Source organism: Anolis sagrei, chromosome 11, assembly GCF_037176765.1.
Source record: "Anolis sagrei isolate rAnoSag1 chromosome 11, rAnoSag1.mat, whole genome shotgun sequence".
Lineage (NCBI taxonomy): Eukaryota > Metazoa > Chordata > Lepidosauria > Squamata > Dactyloidae > Anolis > Anolis sagrei.
This window is the reverse complement of record NC_090031.1, coordinates 21,783,560-21,799,460: the sequence shown is the minus strand read 5'-3', so window position 1 is coordinate 21,799,460 and position 15,901 is coordinate 21,783,560. Positions and strand designations below refer to the sequence as shown.

General features: G+C 45.2%; 1 protein-coding gene across 1 annotated transcript in view; it reads right to left on the bottom strand.

Moving 5' to 3' along the window:
- Positions 1 to 6,995, bottom strand: part of RPH3AL (rabphilin 3A like (without C2 domains)) — a 96,734-nt gene extending 89,739 nt beyond the window's left edge. Inside the window, exon 1 of the mRNA XM_067472014.1 lies at positions 6,506 to 6,995. The gene's annotated coding sequence lies outside the window, so the exon portion shown is untranslated. The remainder of the gene's footprint in view (positions 1 to 6,505) is intronic.
- Between the last annotated feature and the right edge of the window lie 8,906 nt (positions 6,996 to 15,901).

The following is a 15,901-nucleotide window of genomic DNA, read 5'->3' as shown; positions in this document are numbered from 1 at the left end:
AAGGTATTCCCATGCTCGGCATCCTCAGAAACAACAGGGAGTCTGTGGGATCAAAGGCCTTGGCGGACAAAAGATCTGTTTTGCAAAGTTGGGAGTTGAACCAACTCTTCCAGGGTCAAGGTTTTACACAACAGTTTCCTTCTTGTCCCTGAAATTGATCATGGAATCATAGAATTTTATGGGCAATCCAGTCCAACCCCATTCTGCCAAGAAGCAGGAAAATCACGTTCAAAGCACTCCTAACAGATGGCCATCCAGCCTCATAGAACCATAGAATCAAAGAGTTGGAAGAGACCTCATGGGCCATCCAGTCCAACCCCTTGCCAAGAAGCAGGAATATTGCATTCAAATCACCCCTGACAGATGGCCATCCAGCCTCTGTTTAAAAACCTCCAAAGAAGGAGCTTCCACCACACTCCGGGGCAGAGAGTTCCACTGCTGAACGGCTCTCACAGTCAGAAAGTCCTTCTTATGTTCAGGTGGAATCTCCTTTCCTTTAGTTTGAAGCCATTGCTCCATTGCATCCTAGTCTCCAAGGCAGCAGAAAACAAGCTTGCTCCCTCCTCCCTCTGATTTCCTCTCACATATTTATACATGGCTATCATATCTCCTCTCAGCCTTCTCTTCTTCAGGCTAAACAGGCTCTTTTTATTGTTTTTAATGTCCCTGGCAAGCCTGAGCTCTTATTTTGCTTTAGCCTTGAGGACCTTTTCCCTACAGGTGTTGGCTATTTGTTTGAATTCTTCTTTGGTGATTTCTCCCTTTTTCCACTTTTTGTGCATGTCTCTTTTGTGTCTTAGCACAGTTAGAAGTTCTTTGGACATCCATTCTGGCTTCTTTGCACTTGTCCTATTTTTTCTTTTTGTTGGCACGGTTTGCAATTGCGCCATGAGTATTTCACTCTTGAAGCCATTGTTCCATTGCGTCCTAGTCTCCAAGGAAGTGGAAAACAAGCTTGCTCCCTCCTCCCTGTGGCTTCCTCTCACGTATTTATACATGATTATCATGTCTCCTCTCAGCCTTCTCTTCTTCAGGCTGAACATGTCCAGCTCTTTAAGCTGCTCCTCTTAGGGATTGTTCTCCAGACCCTTGATCATTTTAGTCACCCTCCTCTGGACACATTCCAGCTTATCAACATCTCCCTTCAATGGGTTCTTGTAGGTTTTTCGGGCTATATGGCCATGTTCTAGAAGCATTCTCTCCTGATGTTTCGCCTGCATCTATGGCAAGCATCCTCAGAGGTTGTGAGGCCTCCCTTCAATTGTGGTGCCCAATTAGGTGGAATATCTGTTCACAGGGCTTGTTCTCCAGACCTTTGATCATTTCAGTTGTCCTCTTCCTCTGGACACATTCACAGAATCATAGAATCATAGAATCAAAGAGTTGGAAGAGACCTCCTGGGCCATCCAGTTCAACCCCTTGCTAAGAAGCAGGAATATTGCATTCAAGTCACCCCTGACAGATGGCCATCCAGCCTCTGTTTAAAAACCTCCAAAGAAGGAGCCTCCACCACAGAGAGGCAGAGAGTTCCACTGCTGAACGGCTCTCACAGTCAGAAAGTCCTTCCTAATGTTTAGGTGGAATCTCCTTTCCTGTAGTTTGAAGCCATTGCTCCATTGCGTCCTAGTCTCCAGGGCAGCAGAAAACAAGCTTGCTCCCTCCTCCCTCTGATTTCCTCTCACATGGCTATCATGTCTCCTCTCAGCCTTCTCTTCTTCAGGCCAAACATGCCCAGCTCTTTAAGACACTCCTCATAGGGCTTGTACTCAAGACCTTTGATCATTTTAGTTGCCCTCTTCCTCTGGACACATTCCAGGTTGTCAACATCTCCCTTCAATTGCAGTGCCCAGAGGAACTCCAGGACAGAGAGTTCCACTGTTGAACAGCTCTCCCAGTCAGGAAGTTGGGCTGTTTTTCTAGAACATGGCCATATAGCCTAAAAAAGCTACAAGCCAGTGATTCCAGCCATGAAAGCCTTTGACAATACATAGTCATAGAATCATAGAATCAAGGAGTTGGAAGAGACTTCATGGGCCATCCAGTCCAAACCCTTGCCAAGAAGCAGGAATATTGCATTCAAATCACCCCTGACAGATGGCCATCCAGCCTCTGTTTAAAAACCTCCAAAGAAGGAGCCTCCACCACACTCCGGGGCAGAGAGTTCCACGGCTGAATGGCTCTCACAGTCAGGAAGTTCTTCCTCACTTTCAGGTGGAATCTCCTTTCTTGTAGTTTGAAGCCATTGCTCCATTGCGTCCTAGTCTCCAGGGCAGCAGAAAACAAGCTTGTTCCCTCCTTCCTATGATTTCCCCTCACATATTTATACATGACTATCATGCCTAGCTTCTGCCAACCTAGCAGTTCGAAAACATGCAAATGTGAGTAGATCAATAGGTACCGCTCCGGCGGGAAGGTAATGGCGCTCCATGCAGTCATGCCAGCCACATGACCTTGGAGGTGTCTACGGACAACGCTGGCTCTTCGGCTTAGAAATGGAGGTGAGCACCACACCCCAGAGTCAGACATGACTGAACTTAATGTCAGGGGACAACCTTTACCTTTTTTTTAATCATGTCTCCTCTCAGCCTTCTCTTCTTCAGGCTAAACATGCCCAGCTCTTTTAGCCGCTCCTCATAGGGCTTGTTCTCCAGACCCTTGATCATTTGAGTTGCCCTCCTCTGGACACATTCCAGCTTGTCAACATCTCTCTTCAATTGTGGTGCCCAGAATTGGACACAATATTCCAGTTGTGGTCTAACCAAGGCAGAATCGAGCATGGGGAGCATGACTTCCCTGGATCTAGACACTATACAGGCCTAAATCCTGCTAATATAAGTCCATTAACAGATTCAAAGGATAAGCAAACTACAGGCATCAAGCAGTATTACCGTATATACTCGAGTATAAGCCGACCCTAATATAAGCCGAGGCACCTAATTTTACCACAAAAAAACGACAATACGGATTGACTCGAATATAAGCCGAGGGTGGGAAATGCACAGGTTACTGGTAAATTGCAAAATAAAAATAGATACCAATTAAATTACTTTATATACTCAAGTATAAGCCTAGTTTTTCAGCCCTTTTTTTTTGGCTGAAAAAGTCCCGCTCGGCTTATATTCGAGTCAATGTTATTGATTATTTTACCCTGTTTGAAATACATAATAAATGTATTGTTATTGTTGTTACATTGATCATTCTACTTTGTTATTGTTTTTATTATATTTATTATTTTACTCTATTATTACTGTTATTATTACATTTTCATAATTTTACTCTAGTTATTGGTATTTATTTATGTATTTCGGTTTCTTCTACCCCGCCCTTCTCACCCCGAAGGGGACTCAGGGCGGCTTACAAAGGCACAATTCGATGCCAGAATCACATAACAGTAGTAAAACAAAATAACATCAATTAACAGTTAAACAGTTAAACAACAATTCCTGCATTACAACCATAAAACCAATAAAACCAATAAAACAATACAAACCCGATTACTCCTCATAGACGGTGAGCGTTCGCTATCTCATAGTCCAAATCCAATTCCACATTGTCAGTCCTGTCAGTCCTAATCGTCTGATTGCCCAAAGGCCTGGTCCCACAACCACGTCTTTACTTTCCTCCTGAAGGAGAGGAGGGATGTTGATTCCCTAATTTCTCCCGGGAGTGAGTTCCACAAGTGAGGGGTCACCACCGAGAAGGCCCTGCTCCTTGTCCCCACCAACCTCACTTGTGATAGCGGTGAGGTCAAGAGCAGGGCCTCCCCAGATGATCTCAAACTCCGGGGTGGGATGTAGAGGGAGATACGTTCGGACAGATACACTGGACCGGAACCGTATAGGGTTTTGTAGGTCAAAACCAGCACCTTGAATTGGGCTCGGAACTGAACCGGCAGCCAGTGGAGCTGACACAACAGGGGGTGGTGTGCTCCCTGTATGACACTCTGGTGAGTAGTCTGGCTGCCGCTTGCTGGACCAGTTGAAGTTTCCGAACAGTCTTCAAGGGCAACTCCACGTAGAGTGCGTTGCAGTAGTCTATTCGGGATGTAACAAGAGCGTGGATCACTGTGGCCAGATCAGACTTCCCAAGGTACGGGCACAACTGGTGCACAAGTTTTAATTGTGCATAAGCTCTCCCGGCCACCGCCGAGACCTGGGGTTCCAGGCTCAGCGATGAGTCCAAGATCACTCCCAAGCTTAGTAGTATTACTACATTTATTATTTTACTCTATTTTTATTGGAAGGATATGCAAGCCCATTTACATTGAAGAAGGTTAGAATAATGGTTTAATCAGAGTTCCACAGTCTTATCTTAAATTATAGTTTTATGTAAATATTCAAAACATTTAACCTACTGATGCCTCAATTAATGTAATTGTATTGTATCTAGTTTTATTTTGAAATTTACCCGTAGCTGCTGCATTTCCTACCGTCGGCTTATACTCGAGTCAATACGTTTTCCCAGTTTTTTGTGGTAAAATTTGGTGCCTCGGCTTATATTCGGGTCACCTTATACTCGAGTATATACGGTACATTAATTGAGGAATCAGTCTATATATATAAAAATGCTCTGTGCATAATGAGTACCTTAGAAACGAAAGAACCAATGAATGAAATCACTCCAAATTTGGCAACAAAACATCTTGCAACACAAGGAGGGACCATCACTCAAAAAATTATGATTTTGTCATTTGGGAGTTGTAGTTGTTGGGATTTATAGTCCACCTACTATCAAAGAACATTCTGAACTCAACCAATGATTGAATTGAACCAAACTTGGCACACAGGAGTCCCCTGATCAACAGAAAACACTAGAAGGGTTTGGTGGGCATTGACCTTGAGTTTGGGAGTTGTAGTATACCCACATCCAGAGAGTACTGTGGAGTCAAATAATGATAGATCTGGACCAAACATAGCACGAATACTGCATATGCCCAAATATGAACACAGATGGAGTTTGTGGGAAATAGACCTTGACATTTGGGAGTTGTAATTACTGGGATTTATAGTTCACCTACAATCAAAGAACATTCTGAACTCCACCAATGATGCAATTGAACCAAACATGGCATACAGGACTCCCATGAGAAATAGAAAATACTCGAAGGGTTTGGTGGGCATTGACCTTGAGTTTGGGAGTTGTAGTTCACCTACATCCAGAGAGCACTGTGGACTCAAACAATGATGGATCTGGACCAAACGTGGCACAAATATTCCATATGCCCAAATATGAACATGGAGTTTGGGGGAAATAGACCTTGAATTTGGGAGTTGTAGTTACTGGGATCTATAGTTCACCTACAATCAAAGAGCATTCTGAACCCCATAAACGACAGAATTGGGGCAAACTTCAGACCCCCATGACCAACAGAAAATACTTAAGGCCATCCAGTCCAACTCCCTTCATCAGGGCAAGAAAATGTAATCAAAGCCCTCCTGACAAAGAGCCATCCAGCTATAGATATAGATAGATATTAGGGCTGGGCGGTTTCGTTCGTTAATTTCGTAATTCGTTATTAATTCGTATTTAAATTAGCTTACGATCCGATATTGAGCCATTTTGGAATAGTGTGAGGAGTAATTAAGAATCGAAACAATTTTTCCAATTTTCGTAATTATTTCGTAATTATTTTCGTAATATAATAATATATAATATATAATACAATATATTATAATAATATAATATACAAAAATATAATATAATAATATATAATATATAATACAATATATTATAATAATATAATATACAATAATATAATATAATAATATAATAATATAATAATAATATATAATATAATATATAATATAATATATTATAATAATATAATATACAATAATATAATATAGTAATATATAATATAATAATATTATAATAATATAATACACAATAATATAATATAATAATATATAATATATAATACAATATATTATAATAATATAATATACAATAATATAATATAATAATATTATAATATTATAATATATAATATAATATATATAATATAATAATATGTAATATAATAATAAAATAATAAAATAATAATATATAATATAATATATTATAATATAATATACAATAATATAATATAGTAATATTATAATAATATTATAATAATATAATATATAATAATATAATATACAATAATATAATATAATATAATATAATATATATAATATAATATAATAATATATAATATAAGGCTTATACTCGAGTATATACAGTACATAGTTTGAAAGGAGAGAACAAACTGCAGGTGTTGAGCAACTTGAGCAACTTGCAACAGGTTTATGGAACAGAGTTAGAAAGAACTTCACAAGTCGGCACAGGCATGGCTTCCTCATTCATGTGTATGTGTTTACGTTTCAGGAGTTTGGGAGTGCCGTAAAAGAAAAAAACATTCAACAAAAGCGAGAAAGAAAGAGGGATTGCTATGGAAGTTTACTTTTTTGTTAAAGTTTGGAAGAAGCAAAAAGACTTTGCAAAAGGCTACAGGTTGCAGACTCACCTGGGTTTTCAGAGAGGCAACAGGAGCGGCCACAGCCAAGCACCGAAAAGAGAGATCTCTTGTCCGACCGAGGCACAGCTGCACAACAGCCTGAGCCATAGGTGTGCAACAGACAACTGGCATTACTCAGACAGTAAGCAAAGAAGGTGCCAGCAACCAGCCGGCCGGAGGAGTGCGTGGGAGCCAAAGCGTGGCCTGGATTCTGGGGGTGGATGCATGGCAGCTGTGACCTCAGAGAGATGGAAGCCACAGCCAGGAAGGGAAGATCAATCTTTCCAGCCGCCTCCAGCTCTCAAAGGATGTGGGTGGCTGTAGCTGGTGCAGAGGTCGTGGGCTGCAGGAAGAGGTGGAAAAATGCAAGGAATCAGTAGTAGAAAGGTGATGGAAGAAAGCAATGCTGTTTTCCCAGGTTTCTTCCTGCTTCCTTTTACACAGGGCCCTTCCAAACAGCCGTATAACCCAGAATATCAAGGCAGATAATCCACAGTATCTGCTTTGAAATGGGTTATCTAAGTCCACACTTTTGGAAAATGGAAATCTCTAGAACTTTTTGGAGATTTTATGATCTTTGGGAAGGGATGACCTTGTTAGAATCATAGAATTATAGAGTTGGAAGAGACCTCATGGGCCATCCAGTCCAACCCCATTTTGCCAAGAAGCAGGAATATTGCATTCAAAGCACCCCTGATATCGAGCCGCTTTTAGGAGGATCTCCCCAGCCGAGGAGATCCCGAGGACCGCACCAAAAAGGGTCCTGGAACCTTGGTGAGGGCAGCGAAGCCAATTCCAATAGCGAAAATATTAAAATAATAAATCCCCACCAAAGCGGAAGAAGCTGGTGACCGAGGTGTCTTTATTAGCGATTCAGCTGAGATCGGATGCATTGCAGGGATAGTTCCACTACAAGCATACCAATACAAGATTTACAGGCATTTTTATAGGCAAAATACAGAGAAACAATTCAAATTTCCCGCCCTCTCCTCCCCGCCCAGCTTCACGCTGATTGGCTACTGGCCTGAACAGCTGGGAGGAGACTTGGTGGCCCGCCTCACTTTGGGCCAATCAGTAAGCTTCTCCGCCTCTGAGTAGCCAATGGGCACGCTCCTCTCGCTTCCGAAGATGGATGAATCAGGAGAGAGGAGGCGGGACGATTGCTGACAATGGGGGAAATGATGGGATTATTGCTGGCTGGCAAAGCTTAATTATTTTAAGAAAGGTTTTCCTGTTTCGGATCTGATAAGGAGTGTCCTTGATGGGCTTTGGCAAAAGAGACAAACAGAGCCCGGACAGGGGACCCCGGGGGTCATCCTTGTCCTTTTGTGATTCAATCAAAGTGTCCAGAGAAGCTTCCTTGCCTGCCAGACAAAACTCAGAAAGCAAACAAGAGGAAGTTTCAGCTTGCTATTGTCCATGCAAAAGGCTTTATGATTTGGTTGGTTTGGGGGGGGCTTGGCTCTCCCTCAGGCATTTTAACAGCCCTTGGTCACATTTTTCTACGGCAAAAGTCAGGGGGCAAGACAAGAGGGCAAGCAATGTTACATATACCTTCCATCAATACATTTCATATAGAAAAGATCCCGTCCCCATCCCAGATATTTAATAATATAATCATCCTTCTTTATTTGAAAACTTGGAGCTTCTTGGAAAGAGTTCATGGAAGTGGACGCGGCTTGCCGTTCAAAACAACCAGCAGAAAGTTATCCTTTTTGGCAGAAGTTAACTGGACAGCCTCTGAGTTGTTTGGTAATAAAGTCCATGGCTTGGTCCTTGGGGAACTATAACTCCTTCCCAAGGACTGGGCCTCCTGCCCGGCCCCCTCTCCAAGGTCTCCTGGGGGCAGCCACAGCAAGTCCCCAGTTGCGGAGCTAGGCAGGAACAGGCAGCAGCGAGGAGAAATGAGCTGTTTGTGCGGAGCCGGCGAAATTTGACAATCAGCTGTTTTCTGTCAAATTATATTTTTTAAAATAAAAAGATTATTTCCCGGACGTAGGGATCCAAAATGAGAAAAGCAAGATAGCAGTTTGGTTAGGAATTAAGCATAGAAAAATATGGCACTGAAATGGAGTCGATCCGACATTTTGAGATTTCTGTGGATACTGAGATCTGAAAGGGAGATCTCCTTATCCACGGTTCCAATTGACACTGATTCAGCCTCCCCGGGACGCCAGGAATCTTGTCTGGATTTAGTTTCAATCTGTTGTCCCTCATCCAGTCCGTTACAGCGGCCAAGCACCGGTTCAGGACCTGAACAGCCTCCTTAGTAGCAGGTGGAAAGGAGTGACAGAGTTGGACATAGAATCATAGAATCAAAGAGTTGGAAGAGACCTCATGGGCCATCCAGTCCAACCCCATTCTGCCAAGAAGCAGGAATATTGCATTCAAATCACCCCTGACAGATGGCCATCCAGCCTCTGCTTAAAAGCTTCCAAAGAAGGAGCCCCTCCACCACACTCCGGGGCAGAGAGTTCCATTGCTGAACGACTCTCACAGTCAGGAAGTTCTTCCTAATGTTCAGATGGAATCTCTTCTCTTGTAGTTTGAAGCCATTGTTCCGCGTCCTAGTCTCCAAGGAAGCAGAAAACAAGCTTGCTCCCTGCTCCCTGTGGCTTCCTCTCACATATTTATACATGGCTATCATATCCTCTCTCAGCCTTCTCTTCTTCAGGCTAAACATGCCCAGTTCCCTAAGCCGCTCCTCATAGGGCTTGTTCTCCAGACCCTTGATCATTTTAGTCGCCCTCCTCTGGACACATTCCAGCTTGTCAATATCTCTCTTCAATTGTGGTGCCCAGAATTGGACACAATATTCCAGGTGTGGTCTAACCAAAGCAGAATAGAGGGGTAGCATGACTTCCTTAGATCTAGACACTATGCTCCTATTGATGCAGGCCAAAATCCCATTGGTTTTTTTTGCCGCCACATCACATTGTTGGCTCATGTTTAACTTGTTGTCCACGAGGACTCCAAGATCTTTTTCACACGTACTGCTCTTGAGCCAGGCATTGTCCCCCATTCTGTATCTTTGCATTTCATTTTTTCTGCCAAAGTGGAGTATCTTGGCAGAAAAAATGAAATGCAAAGATACAGAATGGGTGACGCCTGGCTCGAGAGCAGTACGTGTGAAAAAGATCATCTGCGTACAGGTGACACTGCACCCCGAAACTCCGGATGATCTCTCCCAACAGCTTCATGTATATGTTGAACAACATAGGGGACATTTCAGAACCCTGCGGGACCCCACAGTACAACGGCCGCGGAGTCGAGCAGGCGTCCCCTAATAACAATGTGCCTTTAAATAACAATATATTTGCCTTTAAATCATGCTCCCAAGAGACAAAAATAAGCAGACTTCTTTAAAAGTAATATAGTTAGTTGGTTTACTCACAAACTTCATGTATTCAGCATACAGGTATATTGCTTATCAACGAACACCGCTAGCTCTTTGGCTTAGAAATGGAGATGAGCACCATCCCCCAGAGTCAGACACAACTAGACTTCATGTCAAGGGAAAACCTTTACCTTTACCTTTATAGTAAGACAGGCCCATAGCCAGGATTTCATTTCGGGGGGGGTTTGGGGGGGGGGGGGCTGAGTTTCGGGGGGGGGGGGCTGAGTCTGAGTGAAAGAGGGTCTAGCCTAGCAAACCTTTTGTATTATTACCCCAATACCCCCATGCATATGGGATATATTGATTATGGTGATCAGATCATGATATGAATAAACATAACAGTTTAAATAATGCACCAGTAAGGCCTTTTCGCGAACCACCATCAGAATTTCGGGGGGGGGGGGCTGAAGCCCCCCAAGCCCCCCCCCCCCCCCCCCCCCCCCCGGCTACATGCCTGTAGTAAGATCAGGCAACATCAGATGCTGCTTGCATTTTCTTTCACATTAATAACTTCCCAATCCTAACCATGATCTGATATGTTTTGGCCACACAACACGCCAGTTTGTACAATGAAGGAAGGTGTGCAGTCTGCATGTAAAACAAACTCAATTTCGCTATGTGGAAGGGAAGCAACCTGGACCAAATTTGCGGCCCTATTTATGAACATCCATCCCTTTTTTTATGATGACAAAGGAGTTGTAGAATTGTTCAAACTAATGGTAATCAGGTACAATGCCAGCTCCCTGTACTTACTTACTTACGCGATCCCTCATTGGACGAGTAAGATGGTCTTCCTTGATGACTATTTTTGTGGGTTTTGTAGGTGGCTGTGGAGCCCTATTCTTGCTCTGCATCTTCTTCCGCAGTGAAGGCATTGGAAGGTGGAAGGCGGTCCCGGTCGGGGTTGGCTTGACGCGCCTTCCTCCTGGCACATTTCTCTTTTTCACGCTCCACTCGTACCTCTTCAAATTCTGCAGCACTGTTGGTCACAGCTGACCTCCAGCTGGAGCGGTCAAGGGCCAGGGCTTCCCACTTCTCAGTGTCTATGCCAGAGTTTTTAAGGTTGGCTTTGAGGCCATCTTTAAATCTCTTTTCCTGCCCACCAACGTTCCATTTTCCGTTCTTAAGTTCAGAGTAGAGCAACTGCTTTGGGAGACGGTGGTCAGGCATCCGGACAACGTGGCTGGTCCAGCAGAGTTGATGGCAGAGGACCATCGCTTCAATGCTGGTGGTCTTTGCTTCTTCCAGCATGCTGACGTTTGTCTGCTTGTCTTCCCAAGATATTTGCAGGATTTTCCGGAGGCAGCGCTGATGGAATCGTTCCAGGAGTTGCATGTGACGTCTGTAGACAGTCCACGTCTCACAAGCGTATAGCAGGGTTGGGAGGACAATAGCTTTATAGACAAGCACCTTGGTATCCCTACGGATGTCCCGGTCCTCAAACACTCTCTGCTTCATTCGGGAAAATGCTGCACTCACAGAGCTCAGGCGGTGTTGTATTTCGGTATCGATGTTGACTTTGGTGGAGAGGTGGCTGCCAAGGTAGCGGAAATGGTCAACATTTTCTAATGTTACACCATTAAGCTGTATCTCTGGCATTGGGGAGGGGATGGCTGGTGTCTGCTGGAACAGCACTTTGGTTTTCTTGATGTTCAGTGACAGGCCAAGCTTCGTGTATGCTTCTGCAAAGGTGTTTAGAGTGGCTTGTAGATCTTCTTATGAATGCGCTATGCTCAGGAGAAATTGCTGTTTTTCAAATAACTTTCTTTAGCTTTTCCATCACAATCAATCCATATCTACTCCTATCTAGAGTTTATAGATAAACTTCCTCTGAACAGATAGCTGATCCAATGCTGATTTACTACCACTAAATGCACTTGTGAACTGGTCTTTACGTGCACACAGCCCAGTTCCAATTGTTTGGACTGATCACAAGAGTGGGGAGAGTTTCCTGCACTGAAAATCATTTCCTTGACAGTTTCCTTCCTCCGGTCTCAGTTACTGGGTTGTTCCTGGCTTTCTATCTCAACCCACAAAGCCAAATCTTTTCTTCATCCACTCCAGCTGGCCTACAGTTTTGAAAATTCAGAACTGAAAAATGTACATCTACACTGTAGGATGAGTGCAATTTGTCAGCACCTTTACTACCATGGCTCTATGTTATGGAATCACCAGATCTGAAGTTTTCAAAAGTCTTGAGCTATATCTCTGTCAAAGAGTGCAAGTGCCATAGGTAAAGGTAAAGGTTTTCCCCTGACATTAAATCCAGTCATGTCCGACTCTGGGGTGTGGTGCTCATCTCAATTTCTAAGCCGAAGAACCAGCATTGTCCATAGACACCTCCAAGGTCATGTGGCCAGCATGACTGCATGGAGCGCCGTTACCTTCCCGCTGGAGTGGTACCTATTGATCTACTCACATTTGCATGTTTTCAAACTGCTAGGCTGGCAGAAGCTAGGGCTGCCAAGAAGCAGGAAAATTGCATTCAAAGCACCCCCGACAGATGGCCATCAGGCCTCTGTTTAAAAGCTTCCAAAGAAGGGGCCTCCACCACACTCCGGGGCAGAGAGTTCCACTGCTGAACAGCTCTTCCTAATGTTCAGATGGAATCTCCTTTCTTGTAGTTTGAAGCCATTACTCCATTGCATCCTAGGCTCCAGAGCAGCAGAAAACAAGCTTCCTCCCTCCTCCCTATGACTTCCTCTCACATACTTATACATAGCTACCGTATCATGTCTTATCTCAGCCTTCTCCTCTTCGGGCTAAACATGCCCAATTCTTTAAGCCGCTCCTCATAGGGCTTGTTCTCCAGACCCTTGATCACTTTAGTCGCCCTTTTCTGGACACATTCCAGCTTGTCAACATCTCCCTTCAATTGTGGTGCCCAGAATTGGACACAGTATTCTAGATGTGGTCTAACCAAGGCCACCTGAGCTCCGCTACATGCACAATAGAGGACTGTCTCACAGCAACACAAGAGGCACTCCAAGTGGCCAGCTTCTGGTCAAAGGACATTTAGTATAGGTAAAGATAAAGGTTTTCCCCTGAATCATAGAATCAAAGAGTTGTAAGAGACCTCATGGGCCATCCAGTCCAACCCACTGCCAACAAGCAGGAAATTTTGCATTTAAATCACCCCTGACAGATGGCCATCCAGCCTCTGTTTAAAAGCTTCCAAAGAAGGAGCTTCCACCACACTCCGGGGCAGAGAGTTCCACTGCTGAACGGCTCTCACAGTCAGGAAGTTCTTCCTCAAGTTCAGATGGAATCTCCTCTCTTGTAGATTGAAGCCATTGTTCCGTGTCCTAGTCTCCAAGGAAGCAGAAAACAAGCTCGCTCCCTCCTCCCTGTGGCTTCCTCTCACATATTTATACATGGCTATCATATCCCCTCTCAGCCTTCTCTTCTTCAGGCTAAACATGCCCAGCTCCTTCCTGAAGGTAGGCGCAAAAACAAAGGAGGGAGCGAAGGTGGGAGATACCTCCAGCCGGAGGGGCTCTCTCTCTCTCTCTCTCTTGGTCCCAATGGCTGAAGAGAAAGTCAGGAGAAGAGGCGATTTTTGGTGCGCACGCTGGGGTCTTCAGACACGCCTCTGGACCCGAAGCGGGTCAGGCGTGGTGGCTGTGCCCTTTGGCCCACCCCCGGATTGGGGAGAGGAGAGGAGGCGGGTGGAAGGGAAGGGATAGAACATGGAGAACGATTGAGCGCCGGCTCTGCTCGCGCACCCGGTGGACGGGTGGAGCAGGAACGAGAGGGGCTAGGCGAGGCTCAAGGGCCCGGCCCCTTTGGGAAGAGGATCGCCCGGCAGCGAGGCAAGAAAGCCGAGGCTCCCCCCGGACTGCTAGGGCTGTTGTGAGCTGAGGGGGCGCTCCTCAAGTGGCGGTCGAGGGGCATTTACAGAGGCGCCTCTGCGCCCCTGGCAAAAAAAGTGTTCTGCGACTGCTTACTTCGCATAAAGGATGAGCCGCCCCTGGATACGATAGCCATGGATAAATATGTGAGAGGAAGTCACAGGGAGGAGGGAGCAAGCTTGTTTTATGCTGCCCTGGAGACTAGGACACAATGGAAAAATGGCTTCAAACTACAAGAGAGGAGATTCCATCTGAACATGAGGAAGAACTTCCTGACTGTGAGAGCCGTTCAGCATTGGAACTCTCTGCCCTGGAGTGTGGTAGAGGCTCCTTCTTTGGAGGTTTTTAAACAGAGGCTGGATGGCCATCTGTCAGGAGTGCTTTGAATGCAATATTCCTGCTTCTTGGCAGGGGGTTGGACTGGATGGCCCATGAGGTCTCTTCCAACTCTATGATTCTATGATTCATTCAGGATTCAAACACCCGGCTTCCGTTCCAGAACTATTGAGGTGGAAAAAATCTGACAGGCGCTGGCCAGGCAAATCCACTTTTCTTGAGACAGTGGATTAAATTTCCACTCCATTGCTGGCTTGCCACCCACCTCTTAACATTTCATTTGCGACCGCCGCATCCTTCCACTCCGTCCGTCTCTTTCAAATCCCCTCTCAATCCCAGGAGGGAAAACAGAGGTAACGTTATCAGGAAACAAGAGCAGAGAGGATAACCGCTCCCTTCTGTTACAGGTACCGGGCCTGTTGCCTACAGCCAAGACTAGGCCGGAAACCTGCCAGTCGCCATGGCAACCCAGGTCTCCAAAGCACTCCCAATGCGGTACCTCAGGTAGAGTTATGGCCACGCAGGCTTTTGAAGGCAAGATACAGCCTCCCGCTGCCCAGATAAAGCCATTAGGGTAATCAGCAGATAAAAAGCACTCTCATCCCTTTTGTTTGCGTGGGTTCTTTTTTACCACCGCACAGATGGCTTTTAATCCAGTCTGCTGGCGGGAAATAAAGAAATCAGAATGTTTGTCTGGACGGTCTGGATGAGGGCGAACAAATTGAAGTTGAATCCAGACAAGACAGAGGTACTCCTGGTCAGTCGCAAGGCCGAACAGGGTATAGGGTTGCAGCCTGTGTTGGATGGGGTCGCACTCCCTCTGAAGACACAGGTTCGCAGCTTGGGAGTGACCCTGGATTCGCTGCTGAGCCTGGAGCCCCAGGTCTCGGCGGTGACCAGGGGAGCATTTGCACAGCTCAGGCTCGTGCGCCAGCTGCGCCCGTATCTTGGGAAGTCTGACTTGGCCACGGTGGTACACGCTCTTGTCACATCCCGCCTAGACTACTGCAACGCTCTCTACGTGGGGCTGCCCCTGAAGACGGCCCGGAAGCTGCAACTAGTCCAGCGCGCGGCAGCCATGATTCTAACGGGAGCAGAGCGCAGGGAGCACACAACCCCCCTGTTGCACCAGCTCCACTGGCTGCCGATTTGCTACCGGGCCCAATTCAAGGTGTTGGTACTAGCCTATAAAGCCCTAAACGGTTCCGGCCCAAGATACCTATCTGACCGCATCTCGGCCTATGAACCCACCCGGACTTTGAGATCTTCCAGGGAGGCCCTGCTCTCGGTCCCGCCAGCCTCTCAAGCACGGTTGGCGGGGACGAGAGATAGGGCCTTCTCGGTGGTGGCTCCTCGGCTATGGAACGCCCTTCCTGCAGATGTTAGGCTGGCACCATCTCTCATGACATTCCGTAGAAAGTTGAAGACCTGGATGTTTGTGCAGGCTTTTGAATAATTCAGTGCAATCTCTGGCAAATTGAACATAGGAAGGAACAATGGACGACAAATTTTGGATCACGTTTGGATGATGAGGCGATCTGGGGTGGGGTTTTTTTTTTTGTGATAACTGTGTATTGATGTTTGTTTATTGCTAGAAATGAAATTGTGTAATTTAACTGTTATGATATATTGATTACTGCTGTTTTTACTGTCTCTGTGTTTGCTTTTTTGGAAACCGCTGTGAGTCGCCCTCGGGCTTGAGATACAGCGGTATACAAGAATAGTAAATAAATAAATAAATAAATAAATAAATAAATAAATTTGTTGTTTTTTCCCCTTCCTCTCATCACAATGCTATGCTTCCGCCTCTCTCCGAACCTC